This window comes from Brachyhypopomus gauderio, chromosome 7, assembly GCF_052324685.1.
Source record: "Brachyhypopomus gauderio isolate BG-103 chromosome 7, BGAUD_0.2, whole genome shotgun sequence".
In the NCBI taxonomy this organism is placed as follows: domain Eukaryota; kingdom Metazoa; phylum Chordata; class Actinopteri; order Gymnotiformes; family Hypopomidae; genus Brachyhypopomus; species Brachyhypopomus gauderio.
The window spans coordinates 3,447,177-3,466,935 of NC_135217.1; the positions used below are offsets into that span (position 1 = coordinate 3,447,177).

Sequence of the window (19,759 nt, forward strand, 5' to 3'; positions counted from 1 at the left end):
CTGACTTCTCCTGACTAAACAACGTTTTAACAAATCTAAACGGATCCTTAAAGAATGCCTCTCTAGCGCGCTCTTTCTTCTTCCTTCTTTTCCTCATAGCTTCTGCTCTCCGCAATTTCCCTAACTTACTTTTCAACTCGTCTTGCAGTAACTCAATGCCCTCTCTTTCCTGCTCATCACCCCGCTTCCACTGCTTCCTCAATAACCTTGACTCTTTGACAAGTTTTCTTATTTCTACCTGCCTCCTTGATTTACAAACCGCCTTACTCATTCCTTTCTTCTGCACAACACCAAATCTTGCAACACCATAATCATAGATAACTTTACCTAGCCTGTTCAACTTACTTTCCGCTGTTCCCTTCAACCCTTCCAACATCCTTTTCAAATCCTCATTAACACTCCTCCACAACATTTTATCACCTGCCCCAGGCCATTTAACCTTCGATCTGTGCCTTAACCCTTTCTCTCTTCCCTTTTGCTTTCCACTAACACCTGGCCCATCACCGCTATCCTCCTCTCCACCTCCTGTGCTTGAGTTGGCCTCTATAGTAACAAGGGTGTTGATATCCTGCGGACTGTGGTAACTAACCTGCCGCTGGACTTCAGCCGACTGACTCGAACAATTCTGTGCAAGGTATTGTTCAATGCGGGGCCCCTGCACTCCTTCACTCAAACATTTCATCTTCCCTTGGTGAATCCTCAGCCCTCTCACTGACGTGACCTTGCGCCACCCACACACGCAAGTCTGCAGCGCCTTTTCCCCTACCACCCTGCCTGCCTGTATGCTCAACCCACTTCTCGTAGTCATGTCCGTTCCAGAGTCCGTAACCGTGTTATCCACCTGTGAGTCATCTTCCACCCCTGCTCTCGCTGACTCTTGGGGTATTGCTTTTTTATTCCTCAATGTAGCTTACTTGGTTGCACACACATGGGTACCATGGTGGCTGCTGCCATGAGTTGCTAGCCCATGGCAGCACCGTTAGGGTCTGTTCCCTCTTGTCAGCTGTCTTTCCAAGCTGTCACAGAGTCTTTCCCCTGTTGTCAGCTGCCCTTTTCACAGCAGTCACTAGTTTAACTAGACACCAAGTAACATAAAACAGGAAGATGATAAATCCTGCACCTAACATCCAGAGTCATGCAACAGGCTTGGCTAGGATGTATTAACCAACCAACAACCATGATCTAATAATACCTACACAATACTACTAAGAAGACAAGATAGATTTCACACACCCTATGCACACACTAGTTGCTTGAACAGAACACAGCAGCAGCTACAATCTGATACTGGCTCGACAAGGATCCAGAAGCACAGCGCACTATGTTCATGGTCCATTGCCTCAACTGCCAAGTACTCAGACCACCAAACAAACCTGGACTGACCTTCAAAACAAAGTGACATGGACACACACAATACCTTGCAAGCTTTTCCTTGGGGTCATCAGGAAGGCACCTCCCTTCGTTGGTGTTTCGATGAATTGAGCCCCCAACACCTCCAGAAGGCTCATCAGTGGAGTCTGGCGTCCCAGACCCACCCCCCTCCAAGCTCACAATGTAGCCCATCACAAAATTACCAACAACCCTGCTACCCGACGGCTATCGGAAAAGCCAAGTGACAATCCTACCCATATCTCAACATCACACCCACCAAACAATTTATCTCTTCAAGTACTATCCTTACCCCACCTACCCTCAGCCCTTCTTAGCCACACCCACTGACTAGATCTCTCAGCTACCTCTGACAACTCCTTTACCACTGCTCTCATCCCACAGCCTCTAAATCCAAACTCAGCCAGTAGTCTTGTGGCAGACTTCGCCACGAAACCCCTAGCCCCTACCTCTACAGGTCTAATATATGCTTGCCAGCCCCGCTCTCTTACCTCAGCCACCAAATCTGCATACTTCAACCTTTTCCTTTCATATGCTGCATCAACTTCGTCCTCAAACGGAACAGTTAGCTCTATGAAATACACTATTCGCTTACTTTCAGAGTACAACACAACATCTGGCCTCAAGTTTGTGACAACAATACACTCTGGAACCTGCAATTTACAGCCTACATCAACCAACAGTTTCCAATCTCTTGCATCAGCCCACTTCTCGCCAACTTTTGAAAACTGTGCTGGCTCCTTGCTATGCTGCCCCTCACACACAAACCTAATTACTCTATTGGAACTAGCAACTGGCATGCCACTAACTTCCAAACGCTTCTTATCAAGTGCACCTGCCAGTGATTTAAGTACCTGATTATGCCTCCATGTATAACGTCCCTGTGACAAACTCACCTTGCATGCCGACAGGATGTGCTTCAATGTACCACTTCCTGCACATAGCTTACAAGTTGGATCCTCACCTAACCACTGCCCAAGGTTTTGTGGAGTTGGAAGCACATCATAAGTAGTCACAACTAGAGTGATGCCATGACACAGCTGGATGACAGCATCAACATCTCAGATCACCAGAAATCTCAACGTCTGGGGGCCCCCGAGCCCCTACACCTTACAAGGGGAATATTAGCTGAAGGCTTGATTAAATAGGTGCGAACGTAAGTTGATGACCGTGCTATGCTATGGTGCTGGGTGTTATAGTTCGTTTAATTTGGTAGCGGGGTGGCCGATGAATACAGTCAGTTAAACACAACTCAGAAACGGCCTCACTGAGGAAGAATTGCTAAACTGGATATGTTAATACCAAATGAAAAAACCAAGTCTAAAGTATGACTACAGTTATGCGTAGGACCCACCACATTCTGAGTGATACCCATTGAATCAAGAATTGCTTGAAAATGTATGCTAAAAGGGTCACACAGATTTTCAAAATGGATATTAAAATCACCAACTATAATCACCTTATCGGCTGATAGCACTACATGAGACAGGAAGTCTGAAAACTCCTGCAAGAACTCAGAGTATGAACCAGGGGGCGGTAAATAGTAATGCTGTGAAAATGGATAGTATGAGCACAATAAAGACTTCCTACTTTGACGGAACGTGATGCTTCTATTTTCTCAGAACACATCTGCTGTAACGCCATTGGGCCACATACAAACCCACACACACACACACACACTGACTAAACACACTCCAGAGGGTGCAGACTCTTCAGGAAGGTGTTGGATGGTTGCTTGTGTGTGAGCTGAGTGAAAACCTGACTAAAAACACCTGCAGTCACATTCTGAAACGTTTCTCCCTGACAGCAACATTTCATTACTTCTGCATTTCATTTATGCTTTGTAAACCACACATTATCTTTGGTTACTAACCACATGCTTCACATTCACACTTGCCCTGATGATTCTGTGAAAATGGACAGCAAGAGCTCAATGAAGACTTCTTACTTTGATGGATACTGAGCATTCTGTTTTCTAAAGATATCTCATCCTATTTGTATGAGATTTGTTTCCCTTTGTTTCCATATCTTTCTACTCTGCAGTGGAGCTCTGAAGTAGCTTCTTTAATCTTGATACTGAGGTGTGTAAACAAGGACAAGACATGGTGGGTTCATTTGTATAGCACATTTTCATGGGCAGTGATAATTCAAAAGTAAAATGACTTTATTAATTACAGGTCCAAGAGAAAAAACTAACAGAAAACAGGACTAGGGACCATAGTACTGTAGCCACAGACACAGATGTGCCTTCCCTCCATAGAAAAAACTCCTTACATTTGCCCCTTTAGATGCCCTTCCATTTGAGCAAATGTGATGATGAAAATAATCCCAGTGAAGACAGCTGCCCAGCAGTCTCCACTACATGTTCTCTAGGGCAGGATTCCCAGACAGCGTGCCTTGATGATAGTCTAGGCATGCCACCAACTGCTTTGATAAGATTGTGAATTTAACTCTCTGACTTCATGGGCTCTGACAGTTTGTGGTTATGCACCAAAAGGCAGTTCAGAGTAACCGGCCTTCTTGGTGTCATTGGAGGGGACACTGGACGGTGTCCCTTCTGGGGATTATATTCTTCTGCTGGGGAACTTCAACGCTCATGTCGGCAAAGACAGGAGGACTTGGAAGAGCGTCTCCGATCTGTATGTACAGTGGAGTCAGTTGAGCTGGATCGGGCATCTGGTCCAGATGCTCCTTAATGGTGAGGCTGTTGCACGGATGGACGGCGGTGAAGTGGGCAGAGAGATACAATGAAGCTTACTTCCCCAAAATAATGCACGTTTTATTTATTTTTTCTTTTTGACAACTTTTCTTCAAACAGTGCAAGTATTTACAGTGTCCCCAAAATAAAATAAAAAATGCAGAACATCAACTAGTCAAACAAAATATCTAAATGCAAAAAAATAAACAGGCTAAATCTAAATGAATGACCCTGAACACCACTTCTAAACAGCCACGTCACAGTACAGTTTGCCACGACGTTCATCCCTCAACTCCCGCTCTGGAGCCTCTTCTTCTATACCCGTGGCCCCTCCCCACAGATGAGCCCAATTGCACAAGTAAATCAATCAACTAAATAACAACATTCTAAATGAAAAATAACAACAGAAGAGAATAAACACAAAATACATAAACACCCAAAATAATTTGCACTAAACAAAAATCCCCGCTACACTTTATAAAATACATTTCCCCCAAACTCAGTAAAACACCCCCGCTAAAATAGTCTGGGCCACCCAGAGCGCACTGACCCCCTAATAATTGTAGAATGGACCAGTCCCTCGGTTTCGTCCGAGGAGACGAAAGTGTTTGGTGTGCTGGTGAGTCTACAGAACCTGTGGCAGAGGCGGTCTTTGCATAGAGGCGTTGCTAGGCAATTGCCTTGGGCCCCTCCCACTGTAGGGCCCCCTTGTCTAGCTAAAGCCAGGTTCACACTACACGACTTTTCAGTCATCAGGTTTTTGTGCCGTTCGCACTACACGACTGGTTGTGCTGTAATCGCGAGTCTTTCAGTTGTTGTGGCTTTCACACTACATGACTGATCGGCAACGCGGGCTCACGAATTAAACGACTGGGGAATCGCCGACTCATCTGGCTGCCGTCCAAAAACACGAGAACACGAAAACGAAACACTCGCGAGAACCAGCAACACCACGAAGATGATAAAAACAATGTACATGTACTCCACATTTTCGTTATTATTATTATTTTTTTTACCGTTTAACCACTCCATAGTCCCAAATTGCCAGAATTATTTCATCTCTCCGTTGCAGTGAACATAGATATAGTCAATCGCACTATTTCTCCAGTGCTGTCACAATAACTTAAACACAGTGTTGTAGTAAAGTTGTATGAAGCTAGACGCTGCTGTTGACTCACAGTCGCCGACTGGGCTAGATATGAAACATGCTAGATATTAAACATGCTAGATATCTGCCGGTCGTCTGCGATGAGTTGGCGGCCACTCGGCGACGGCTCGGCGAGCGTCTTTCAGCAGTTCACACTACACGACTGAGCGAGCGCCGAATGATCCCCGATTTGCCTCCGACCACAAGTTTCTGTCGGCGATCTACAAAAACAGTCGGCGACTGAAAAACCAGCCTAAAATCGTGTAGTGTGAACCTGAACGTATTTCTCGCATATTAATGTTAATGGGCCCCCTAGCTAAATTCGCCTTGAGCCCCCAAATTGCTAAGTCCGCCACTGACCTGTGGTATTTGTAAAGATCGCTAAAACCATTAAACATAAAAACGGACCTGTGTGTATTTGTGTTTTACTGCCACCGGTACAATGTTTTAAACAGAGGAATGAATGTGTTGGACTATGGTGCGTATTGAAAACGCGAGTGGTGAAGTGGAAACAAACAAATGCTACAAAATGGGGGTGGGGCTCCCTACACACTGTAACAAATGCGAATAAAATGCTACAGCAAATGGTGAGATGTGGAATGCTTAAAAAAATGCTTTTTCTAACAGAGACTTAGCTTGATAGCAATGGAGCAATAGTGCTAAATGAAGCTTCGCCTCCTGACTTTAACTATTTTAATGTGTCTAGAGTAAATAAGAGAAGTGGTGGTGTTGTATGTTTTTACCATAAAGCATTCCGCTGTAAGCAGATCTCATTAGGGCAGCGTTTCTCATAAAGTGTGGGGCATGAGTATTGCAGGTGGGGCGCAAGCAATTGGAAGAAATGAACCTTTTTAAGCCTGTCGTTTTAATGCCTACTCGTTTCGCATAAGCCCCGAATGTTTAAAATGTCTGCGGAACAGTGTGAACCAGGGCTAGATTCGGCCCATTAACCAATTTGTATCGGTCAAATTACGTTCGCCAAACCAGCGGGGACTATTGCTGACAAAACCAATGGTCATCTTTTGGCTGGCGGACACCAACAAAAGAAAGCGCATCAGCGTAGTTTACGTAGCATTCGTAAAGCGCTCGTGCCTGTGAACAGAAACTGCGACATAGCGCCCGCACTGGTCACAAAACTCGACGGTCACAGAATCTGGTGTAACACTTGTTATGAAAGATAAACACGTCCGTCAGTTTGATCGGTAAACGAATCTGTAATTCGTCATGCTGCTCTAGGACACAGATCCGGTACGAGTTAATCAGCAGATGTGTGTGTGAAGAACAGCAAAGGTAGGAAGAGTTATCGTCATACTAAATCACGCTAGTCGCAAAGAAGACAGAAAAACGAACAACGTCTCTCTCAAATATGTTAATTTGGCATGACCGCGCAACTAGCCTATTGTATCGTCGGTGTAATGGTGACTCCGATATTGCTCTACGTGATGTTGTGATTGTTGTGTTATGATGGATGTGTGTAATTATGTGGGTTATTTAGTTTACGTCTCCCCTTATAAGTTTATGTATATGTGTACAGTTGTGAGTATGCCCCGTTGTGTTTGAGTAGTGTTGTTGTGTTAATGTTTGTGTAATATTCTAGTCTGTTCTACGTGATCACGGCTCCTTACGCGGTTACGTTGCTGAGGCAATCATTAAAAGAGCCTTGTTTCCTTAACAACGGATCTGCCAGCTGCCTCTCCTTTCCACACAACGCCACACTATGTTGTCACACACGTACAGTGGGGTCGTATGTTTGTCGCGAAGTCTCGCTTTTAGTTTCGCTTTGATGCATGTGAAGCGAGGGGCTTTCTTTAATTTGCGAGGCCCCACTCAGCGTGCGTAGTGAGCGTATAGTCCGTGCCGTATGGAGTGACATTGCTGTCCTTATTATGAGAGCGCAAAGATAAGGTTAAATCGAGCAAGTAAGACAAACTGAACACGCAAAATCAAGAAAACCGAGGCATTTGGAGGTAATGGAGTCATATCAGTTGCGAGCTGAAGTGGTACTATGTAGCCTACAGTATAGATTTGCCCCCAGAGCTCACTGGTGTCACTAACCCTCTCTATCTAGATATCAGGTCTCTCAGGTCTTCAAACAGTAATCTACTGGTGATTCCTAAAAGCCGATTAAAGATTGGCGAGGGTGCTTTTAGCCACTATGGCCCAAAGCTCTGGAATTCTCTTCCTGAAGAGCTCAGATGGCATTTCATCCCTGCATAGTTTTAACAGCAGTCTCAAAACATTCCTGTTTAGATCCGCTTTTAGTTAAGAAACTCTTATCTTAATAGTTTTATCTTATTTACTTTACTTTTTATTATCTTAGTTCACTTTTTACTTTTTATGTTATTTTAATATTTTTATCTTTAATTTCTTTTAACATTTTCTTTTTGTCTTTTTGTCTTTGTCTTATCTCCTCTTAATGTTTCTTTTATTTATACTGTAAAGCACTTTGAGTTACATGTATGTATGAAAGGTGCTATACAAATAAAGATTATTATTATTATTATTATCTGTGACTGCCCCAGAATCAGAAGGTTATACAACAGATGGAGTCACAGTCACAGATGGAGACCTCTGTCCACTACCACCAGAGCTGGCCCTGACCAATGTGGTGCCCTAGGCGAGATTTTGGTTGGTGCCCCCTGCATCATCAATCATCGGATTGATTGTGTCACTATTAAAGAAACAAATAAAAAGCAAATGACTTAAATATTACCATATAACAAGCAATAAATATAAAGGTGTTGCACAAAAAATATTTTAAAACTATTTTACATAACGTAGTGCAGAGAACAACTTTTAAATATTAATAATAAAAAAAAAACAAAAAAACAACAACTACCACCAGTGCAAATCAGGGCAATTTGCCTACTACAACATTATTATTTCAAAAGTGCATCTGCAATGAACAGAGGATCATATGTGTGTTTTAATATATATTCAGGGTTGCCAACTTTTGACGTTCGCTTGGAGTGAGATTTTAACCTGGAGCCGGTGGCGAGTGTATTTTGTTGAGCGGGGGGGGACGTAAAATGGACACAGATTCAGTGTTATATCGCCGGTGGATGGCGCCAGAGCTAGCAAACTAGTAACGTATTGAATCATATATGTGGATCTGAGGTAAATAAACTGGATTTTTTTTTTCGGTGTGAGATATCGGAAGTGTGGCGTGAGAGCGTGTGAAAACGGTCAAATGCGTGTGTCTCACGCTCAATGCGTGAGAGTTGGCAACCCTGTATATTTATTTTAAAACTTGCTGAGCTAAGCTAATCATAGCACCTACTAGGATTGGGCAGTATGATGACAGTAGCGGTTTTCACTAAGATCATACAGAGGGGAAAAAGCCACAATGACGATTGAGTGTTAGTTGTGAGTCAAGCGAGCTCAAAGAAAAACACAACAGCTACAGATTGGCAACATTTTGGATTTGTTTCAAATAAAAATGAGAGACCATTGGAGTGCGCCCCCACGATTCTAATTCGATAATATGATTGGTTGATAAAACTGCCAAAAGCTCTCAATGTAAAAGGCAAGGGAGCTCTAAAATATGTGACAGATAAACAGAAGTTCCTGGGGGAGGGCCTTTCTCTCTTTTACCTAGAAACAACGGTGTGAAATATTCTGATTGGTTGATTTTTTTATTTCAGCACTACGTTTTTTTTCCAGCAATAAGCACTAAAAGTGGATTTGAAAGCCGATTTATAGGAAAAATACAAATTATTGGTGAAGCGTTATTAACATATATTACATATAATATAAGATAAAGCATCCTTTTTAAGATCAATTAAGAAACCTCAAATTTCAAAGACTGACTTTTAGTCATTACTTGGGTAGCACACATATTCTGAATGAGCCATTTTAATCTAGATTAATCTAGATCAGGGGTCACCAACGCGGTGCCCGCGAGGACGTCACGAGTCGCCCGCGGGCTTGTTTTAAAAATAGCTCACTATAGTGCCATGCACCAAAGCGCTGCATCGTTTATGTTTTTGCTACTATTATAGATTGTCCGCGGTTGCTAGCGGTGTTCCCGCTTAGCAATTGACACTCGCACACGCAACCCCCCCCCCCCCCCTAACTTTTCGTTAGATTGATGCGAATTCATCTGGTAGCCCTCTGCAATCTCCAAGAAGTAGCTCCCAGTTTCAAAAAGGTTGGTGACCCCTGATCTAGATTAATTTCAAGATTTCAGTGAGATTATTCTAGATTAAAAAAATAATCTATGCCCACCCCGTCAAGGACGGATTAAGGATGGTCTGGGCCCCTGGGCAAAGAGTTGCACAGGACCCCTCCCCAAAAACATAAATAAATTAATACATTAAACAACCTGTCACTAACTAACCCTAACTCAAGAGTCTATTTTATATAAGTTTCTTTCTACTCTTCTTTCTTGCAAAGTCATCCACTAATTCATCAAAATGAAGCTGTCTGACCAAATCTGATTCAATGGCCAGAAGTGACAGTGAGTTCAGGTGGTTTTAGCGCATCCTAATCCTGAGTTCATTCTTAATACGAGCCAGTTTGGAGAATGAACGCTCCCCTTCACAATTTGTGATAGGCACAGTCAAAAAAAGTCTAAGTGCTATGCAGACATTTGGAAAGGTTGACTGTAAATTCAAATTTATCATGGTTTTGAGCATTTTACTAGGATGTTTTTCTTTTTCTGTTATGAATGATTTGTATTGTATCAATTCATCAGCCAAGCTCATGTTCAGATCTGAAGGATATGCTGCAGCGAGTGAGTTAGCCTTTAAAGTGAGCTCACTGTTGGACATATTGTCAGGCATGAAAAGAACATCAAATAGCTCAGTTAAGTGTGTGTATGTATTCAAACGGTGGTTGAGACAGGACACAAGTTTGTCAATGACAACATTGAAAGTTTCGATCCGAAACTTGTCCTTTCCATTAAATGCTACACCTGGCTCTGCACTATCATCAGACATAATTTTCCGCTTCTTTGTAAGCTGGAGGTCATGCCTGTACTCTTGGGAGACAGCAGTGGTGACATTTAAAGCTGCCCCTTCAAACACCTCAAAGTTATCTCGTAGTTTCGTAAAGACAAGAGAAGTTGTGTAGCTGTACATATGTCAATATCATGCTTCTGCAGCTGCAGGCTTGTGGCTTGGAACCTCTGTAGTATTGTGTCCCAGAAGTATGCCATGAAGGCCATCTCCAATGTATCCAATTTGTCACAGAGTGCAGAGGCTTCACTTCGAGTTACACATTTCTCCTCCATATCTTTAGACAGAGGTGGGACCAAGTCAGTGTTTTGCAAGTCTCAAGTAAGTCCAAGTATTTATCCTCAAGTCCCGAGTCAAGTCTCAAGCAAAGACAGTCAACTCAAGTCAAGTCTCGAGTCAAGACAGGCAACCGTCAAGTCAAGTCCCAAGTCTGAAACTTGGAATTTCAAGTCCTTTCGAGTCTTTTTTTTTTACAGGCACCAACTCTTTACGAATGCTACGCTGATGCGTTTCTTTACTCGTTTTGTTGGTGTCCGCCAGCCAAAAGACGACAGATCATTTACATTTTATCTTTTCCTAATTACATAAATGTACTTAAACAAGAATGTTTCGTTACATCATTTTACACGAAAATAGCAAGCTTCATCGTAAGCAAGATGCTGTCATTACGAATGGTTATTCTAAACATTTGGATAAAATGTTTAAATATAGACTAATAAAAGGTTAGGGTTATTTTTTCATTGTTTTCTGTTATTGTGGGGTCACGGTGTAGGCTACTATTGTTACCTGGAGATTCAGTGGGGTCACATATTCTGATGGCTGCCGTCAGAATTGGTGACCCCAGTTAAAAAGGCTCACCTGTACATCCCATTCATGATTTCTTTGTTGGCTGCAATGGTGAGGGGATGGTAAATCTTGTTTAAGTACATTTATGTAATTAAGAGACGATAAATGTAAATATAAACATCTGTCATATTTTGGCTCGTGGACACCAACAAAACGAGTAAAGAAAGTGCATCAGCGTAGTTTACGTAGCATTCGTAAAGCGTTTGTGCCTCTGAACAGAAACTGTGTAATAGCGCCCCCTGTGGTCACAAAACTCGACGGTCACAGAATCTGGTGTAACGCCGGTCTGCGTCAGAAGGACGGAAATGAAATTAATGAGGCGCACTTTATAAACATTAATATGCATTTTAAAATTTAGATTTGGGGTAAAAAAATCAAGTCTTTGCAAGTAAACAGGTTCAAGTCCAATTCAAGTCCCAAGTTATTGGTGTAAAAGTCCAAGTCAAGTCTAAGTCTCTGAATATTTTTTCAAGTCAAGTCAAAAGTCTTAATATTAATGACTCGAGTCTGACTCGAGTCCAAGTCATGTGACTCGAGTCCCCACCTCTGTCTTTAGACATATCATTCAATGCCTCTCTCAGTTGTGCATAATATTTCCAAAGAGCCTTAGTTGACTCAGCTCGTGCGCTCCATCGAGTACCTGACAGTGATTTCAGTGTGAGTTTGATATCAGTATCACGGAAAACCTTTCCCCACCTGTGTGTAGATGATGCACAAAATGTGTACATTGCCTGTACAAAGTCAAAAAAACGTCCAGCTTCTGGGCTACTGTCAACAGCATTGACACCAACTAAATTCAGTGAATGTGCTGCACAGGGGACATAACAAATCAAAGGGTTTCTTTGTTTAAGATGAGCTTGGAATCCACTTTCCCGACATGTTACTTGCATTATCATATGACTGGCCCCTACAGTTGGATAAGTCTAGGCCCAGATTCTCCAACATAGCAACGACACACTCTGCCAAACTGTCCCCACTATGGCTTTCAATAGGCTCAAAAGCTAGAAAACGCTCAACTACATGTCCGTCATTATTAACAAACCTGAAAATAAAAGTAAGTTGGTCCACATGAGCAAGGTCTGGAGTGCAGTCAACTATAACTGAGAAGTATTTTGATTCTTTGATCTCATTACCAATTGCCTGCTTTGTTCTCTGTCCCATCAAATGGATCAATTCTTCACACACTGTTGATGATAAGTAGGACACAGAACCTTTTCCCTTACCTCCAAACCTTTGGAGGTGCTCAGCTAGGAATGGGTAAAATTTGGCTAAGAGTTCTATAATGCCCAAAAAATTACCATTGTGGGCTGATCCTAATAGCTCATCATCTCCCCTGAAAGCAAGTCCCCTCTCCCCTAAAAACTGGATGACTGCAACAACTCTTTTCAAAACTTCCCGCCAGTATTGTCTTTCTGCATCAATTTGTTTGACAATATCAGAAACAATTGTTGCTGTGCCTCTGGAGCGATTATATAATGCTACCATGCAAGCCCTATGCTCCACACTCCCCTCATGCTCACCAATCCGCTCTGAACGTTTCCAGTCAGAAAATCCATGAACAAAAGTATTGTGCTTACTGGAAAACAGTTTACAAGCAAAACAATACACACAGCCAGTTGAAGGAGAGTAAAGTAGCCACTGCCTAATCACAGTTTGCCCGTTGGGTAGAGAGCAACTGAGTAGAGCATTTGTAAAGCTCCCACTGGTACCCCCAATGCCTCTATCCCTGACTGAGGCTGGGTACTTGGCACTTCTGTTTTGAAATGCAGTTTCTCCTCTACTAACAAGAATCGACTTGGCTTGGTCGGTAATGGTACAGGGCCATAAAGCAGGGTCGTTGACCGTTTCACACCAGGAGTTGGGGTCCTTGCCCTCCTCATTTGAAAAACGACACTCACACGATGCAGCTGGCTGGTCTGATTGTGGTTCTGACACACCTGCAACTTTCCATTCATGGTCTTTCTGCTGCTAGTCTGTGGTAGCCTGGCAGGGCTGTCATTCCTGCTCTGCACCTGACTGGGTCTGCAAAGGTACATAGTCACTGACAGGTGACACTACGCCAGTGGTGAAGTCAAGGAGCCATGGTAAACGACTTCTATGAAAGTCAAGGGCCCCATAGCAGGGGCCCTCATGATCAAGGGCCCTCTAATGGTATGCCCTGCTCTCCTCTAGGGCCCCCTGGTAGGGGCTCTCATAACCAGGGCCCTCTAAAAATATGCCCCCCTTTCCTTAGGACCCCTAATAGCCAGAAGTCAAAGTCAGAGCAGTGCCACAACGCCTCATCCATTTTCCTAAGGGGCCCAAAAGCATGGCTAGGGGCCCCAAGAGGCCCTGGGGTCAAAGTCCCTAATAGTCAGAGGATCCTTAAAATGGAGGGCCCTCGGAAATAAAAATAGATTGTACCATAAATGTTGATAGGCATCGCAAAAAGTTTTCGGCCAGGGCCCCCCTGGGGCCCCCTGACCTCAAGGGCCCCTGGGCACTGGCCCCACTGGCCCGGTCAGTAATCCAGCCATGCACCCCGTATACAGTGGGATGCGAAAGTTTGGGCACCCTTGTTAATTGTCCTGATTTACCTTTATAAATCATTTAATGTTTGGATAAAAAGATTCAGTTAAATATATCATATAGGGGACAAACACAGTGATATTTGAGAGGTGAAATTAAGTTTATATGATTTACAGAAAGTGTGCAATAACTGTCTAAACAAAAATAGGCAGGTGCATGGGCACTGTTGTCATTTTGATTTTTGATATTGATTTCAAAACCTTTAGAACTAATTATTGGAACTCAAATTTGGTTTGATAAGTTCAGTGACCCTTGACCTCCATACACAGGTGACTCCAATTATGAGAAAGGGTAGTTAAGGGTGACAATTGTATGTTTTTCTCCTCTTTGCATCTTCTCTGAAGAGTCGCAGCATGGGAGATTCAAAACAACTTTCAAATGACCTGAAAACAAAGATTGTTCACCGTCATGGTTTAGGGAAAGGATACAGAAAGCTATGTCAGAGATTTCAGCTTTCAGTCTCCAGTGTGAAAAACATTGTGAGAAAATGGAAGAAGACAGGTACAGTTCAAGTCAAGGCTTGAAGTGGCAGACCAAGCAAAATCTCGAATAAACAGAAGCAAAGGATGTTGAGAAGAGTCCACCCACAGACCAGCACCAAAGACCTACAACATTCAGTCAACCCACAGACCAGCACCAAAGACCTACAACATCATCTTGCTATTGATGGAGTCACTGTGCATCGTTCAACTATTCAGCGCACTTTACACAAGGAAATGCTGTATGGAAGAGTGATGCAGAGGAAGCCTTTTTTCCACCCACATCACAAACAGAGCCGCTTGAGCTACGCTAAACCACATTTGGACGAGCCAGCTTCATTTTGGAGTAAGGTGCTATGGATTGATGAAAACTAAATTATTTTATTTTTTTTTATTTGGCCATAACAAGGGCCGTTATGCATGGAGGAAAAAGAGCACATCACTCCAAGAAAAACACCTGCTACCTACAGTCAAATTTGGTGGTGGTTCCATCATGCTGTGGGGCTGTGTGGCCACACTGTAATCAATGTCTGTAGTTTTCACAGCATTATTACTGTAAATGATCAAATTCTTACTGTAGAACCTGTTTACAGCATGTTACTGTAAATCTGCAAAGCATCATGGTCAAAATTCAGTGGCGGGTGAATTCTACAGTAAATATAATTTTGCTGTGAATCATAATACAGTAATTTTGAGCGGGATTTATTCAGCAATTTAAACAGAAATCCACTTTTGCTAATGGTAGACAACATCCACACAGAGGATAATGTCTTTATATCCTTCATAGCTGATACATGCTGTGTAGTTAGCTGTATGTTTTGGGTTGGTTTTGTCTTTGTTTGTTGGTAGGGAGATTGATTTGTGTGTTTTCTGTTTGGGATTAGATGTAGCTGTATTTCCTTTCTAGTGTGGGGTTTGTTTATTATGTTGGCATATGTCACTTCTGAAACAATACCAGAGTTGTTTGGTGTATGTATAAGTATTTCTTTTTATATGATTATAATGACTTAAAGCCTATAAATATATAAAAAAGTATCTAATACAATCACGCTAAAGTAGAACCCATGTGTGCTGTCTTTATTCAGTATTTAAAGTTATTATTACTTTTGTCAGCTTGGACGCTGTTGTGGCCTATAGCCTAGAATGGGTCGTAACAATATATATAAATCCGTGATGAAAATTAAGGCGGGTTTATATTAACCCGTGTTAAAATCACTGTTTTTATTGTAGGCGCGTACACCAGCAGCCAGTCTTCTAGTGCTAATGGTTAGCTCAGCTAACGCTACTAGCCGAACCTTTTTTAGCTTGCTGTCTGTGCCAGTCTGTGTCGAGGTAGTAACTGGTACTAAGCGAGATAAATAGCATTGAAAGCTTTGCTTTCATCAGTTTATTCCAGTATAGTGTAAATGAACATGAAGCCGGTGTTTATCAGCTCTCACTTCCACCATTCTAAGGTGCTGCTCTGCTACATAATCCTACACTGCACTGGGAGAGGAAAACGGTAGAAAGGCACCTTCCTTAGCTGCTAATGTGCGTTAAATTACCAAAACTTACTCATTGTATATGACATTTTGATAGAATTTGTTATTTTGTGACATTTAGTGGACAACATCATCAGTTTGCTGTAGGAGTAACGTGACTGCATAAACGTTAGTGTTTGCTAGCATGTATGTGTTTGTGTGCCAGCTAGCTGCATTTAGTGAAACTCATCACTCGTTTTTTTGCTAGCCGTGAGTACCAAGTACGGAAGACCAGTGTTGCCAACTTAGCGACTTTGTCGCTATATTTAGCGACTTTTCAGACCCAATTCAAGGATTCCCCAGCCCAGAAAGGAGGAATTTAATTGAAAAAAAGGCCCAAAATCGGTAAGCTGCTGAGTGCAGGGCTTCTATTTCTTTACAACTCCCCTGCGTTAACAGTGCCAGGCTTGGCTTAGCCCAATAGTATATTGTACATGTAACATCGGATTATTAGTGTTATTATTCAGATAACTCCAAAATCTGGATTTTAGTTGATTTTTAAGAACTGTAGGTTAAGTGACAATAACATCCAGTCACTCACTTTGCAATGCTGATGAACAAGCTAGGGTGTATTTTACTCTCAACATGCCTGTTGCTCCTAAGGCCATAGTAAATAAAAAGTATACATATATATATATATATATATATATATATATATATATATATATATACAGTATAGAGGTGTAAAAATAGGGGTTAAATATGGAAATGTTTTTAAATGTATTATTTTGCTGTATTTATTCAGTGGGTCAGCATTTGGAGAGTGAGGTATCAACAGCTAGTAGCAGTGAAACAGCTTTGGCATGTAACAGTGCTGTGGAAGAGCAGAGAGATGCAGCAGCTACTGAAGTGGCTGAGGATGTGAGAGTGAGACAGGCAGCAGAATGTGAGGTAGCCCAGCCAAGCTCTGCACTTGACAGTCACCTTGGATTTTTCATAGATGCAACATAATCTATTGAGGAAATAGTACAGGCCGTGTGTCAGATGCCTGATGACTAAAAGTACAATTTGCTGAAAAACCACGTCAGACCTTCGAAAAATGTCATTTTACCAACTACATTCATTGGTGGGTGCAACAGGGCATTCAGGTATGAATGGTTTGAGGAGCATGGATGGTGGCTGGTTTACAGTATGAAACTTGATGGCGCTTTCTGCATATGTTGGGCTGTCTTTCTCAATGCCACAGAGAGGAAACAGTCAACTTCATTGATAAATGCACCCTTCAGTAAATGGCATAAAAAAAACGAAGATAATTGGAAGCCACCAATCGAAAGCAAACCATTTAGTGGCATTTGAAAGAGCAATATGAGCAGCGAAAATGTTGGCATTCAAGCTTTGAAAAAGGATGCACCTAAGGCAGTTTATATGCACTGCAACGGGCATTGCTTGAACCTTGTCATTGCATGCTCTTGTGCTCTTCCAATTGTGCGCAACATGATTGATAAGATGAAGTACAGCGTCATGTTCTTCACCAGCAGCCCAAAGAGGGAACTCCTTCTCAATGAGGTTGTAGATAAGGAGGCATATTCTACTGGAAAGCGGAAGCCCCTGATTGACCTCAGCCACACAAGATGGGCAGCACGGCACAATGCCTACAGTCACTTCTACAGTGCCTTTGTCTTCATTATTATATATCTGGAAGTCATGGCACATGGCCTCCATACAGAGGAGTACAGTGAAGATGTCACCAGTGGATGGGAGGGCCAGTACAAAGCAGACACCTATGGTCTCTTGAGTGGGTTACAAAACTTTGGATTCATTCTCACATTCCTCACCGTATACCAAGTTTTATTTTTATTTATTTTATTTAGCTGACGCTTTTATCCAAAGCGACTTACAATACTACAAAATAGTAGTTACAATAAAATTCAGACTTGGCATAAAATGGATTCCTTGGCTCTCATCCATACCCACTACGACCTGGATCTGGATGAAGCTGTCAATCTGTACTCAAAAATGCACCCAAGACAATTGGAGCTGATGAGCGTTCTGATGTCATAGAAGCCATAGAAGAAGAAGAGAGATAGACAATGAAGTCACATCACAGATGTAGGAAGTTTTATATATTATATTATATTCAAATTTATGTTAACAGTGGGGAGCAACAGACGACCAAATAAGGACAGCAACAACAGACTCATAACAAACTTATAATTAATAAAATATGTCTAAATTAAAAGGTTTGAAGTGTGTTTGTGTACTTAGGGGGCATTGGAATAGAGAGCCAAATGAAGTCGACTTTTGGGGGAAAAACATCCCCCCCATCACAATGCTGGCTACGGGCCTGTACCTTGTATTTAAATGTTCAAATGTTCTAAAATGTGTTAAAATATTCAAAGTGTCGTGGAAATTTTCTAATAAATGGATGAGGACTCAGACGTGGTTAAATGATTAATTTATTACAAAAATATAAATATATATAAATAGGACAAAGACAGATACAAGACAGACACAGACATGAGAGTCTCATTCAAGCATGACAACTCTGAAGACAGGGGGGCACTCCCCCGGCTTATATACAATCTTAAACACAATTCAGCAGTTCTAACAGCAGGTTATCTTTAGCACAGCATGTTCCAAAACATAAGCGTCCAGCAGGCTACTTTGTCTCACATGTGTGTATCTCCTAATATGGACTTCCCTAGAGTTAGCGGAAGCAACTGATGTATCAGTTGAACACAGAGAAAGCTAAATGACCCAAGACTAGTAGCCTAGTGACTACCAGTTAACAGAGTGCTCTTACCCTCAGCACTCTCCCTGACCTGGGTCACGTAGCACACATGCATAATATGAACTAAACATGGTTACACTGAATCACACTACTTCATTATTGTAGTCCTTCTGCTTAGTCAGAATGGACATGTCCTAAATCATAAAGTTCATAATGATCTCTTATAATAACTAAACATGATCTAATCAATGATGATTAGTCAATAATCAATAATTTCTCTCACAAAAGCAATACAATAAATTGAATTTTGTGGGACAACAATGTCGTCTTCATTTTACAGTATATTAGGGGTGTATTCAACTAAGGATTTTCATAGTCGAATCTGATTCGTCAGCTTTTCCCTTTAGTCGACTAATAATGAATGAATGATGAATGTTCAATTTATATAGCGCCTTTCCAAATTCCCAAGGCGCTTTACAATTTAACACAGGTACAATTCACAGACAACCAATCACACACACACACCGGTGAGAAGCGGCAGCCAATTGCGCACAGCGTACTCTCTACCGGGATCCACAGCCCCCTGGGGGACTGAATGGGGTGCAGGAAGGGGAGAGAGGACAGACCCTAGTGGCAGAGCACCATCCACCACTGGGCATACAAGCACACACACGCACGCACGCACACAGACACAGACACTACTTTTTTTATTGAACATAGAGACACAGACACACACTCAGGGAGAATTTTTTGTTGACTGCCAATTTACCTAACCTCCATGTTTTTGGACTGTGGGAGGAAACCGGAGATCCCGGAGGAAACCCACACAAACACGGGGAGAACATGGAAACTCCACTCAGATAGGGACTTGAACCCAAGACCCCAGTGCTGAGAGGCAAACGTGCTAACCACCAAGCCGGGTTTATTTATTTATTAGAACACCTTAAATGGGATCCCGTTCTCATTCAGGACTTTTTTCCACTTCAAAGTAAAAACCTAAAACACTCAGATAAATGAATAAACATGGTAGGTTGGCTTTATTCAGCTTTTATTTATTTACTTTTTTTTAAATGAAACGTTATAGAACATTAACCGTCAGTGCGCATTGCGCATATCGAACTGTCAGACAGGCACTGTGCAAAATGTCAAACATATTTTAAATAAAATATTATTCCGCCACAGATATATGTAGAGAGCGTTCACGAGATATGCCGCAGTCTCTGTATATAAGCTAATGGCAGTTAGCAGAACTCGCGTAAACATTCATTCCCGATGTTCAAGCTTCCATGAAAATAGATGCGTGAAGAACGTTTCTAGGTACTTTATTTGTCATACCTTGAGAGAAGAGATGTTGTAATAACGCGGTCAAAACAGAATGCCTTTCTAAGCTGAGGGTGAAAGAATAATGGCTCCTCGGACACACCGGCAGAAAAACACAAATCGAAAGCGAATGATGCGAGAAGAAGGGCGGAGTTACAGAAGC

General features: G+C 42.1%; 1 protein-coding gene across 2 annotated transcripts in view; it reads left to right on the forward strand.

Annotated features, from left to right (window-relative positions):
* The first annotated feature begins 6,296 nt into the window (after positions 1-6,296).
* LOC143518470 (uncharacterized) overlaps positions 6,297-19,759 on the forward strand; it is a 30,301-nt gene continuing 16,838 nt past the window's right edge. For both annotated transcript variants that reach the window (XM_077010953.1, XM_077010954.1), the window contains exon 1: positions 6,297-6,524. The gene's annotated coding sequence lies outside the window, so the exon portion shown is untranslated. The remainder of the gene's footprint in view (positions 6,525-19,759) is intronic.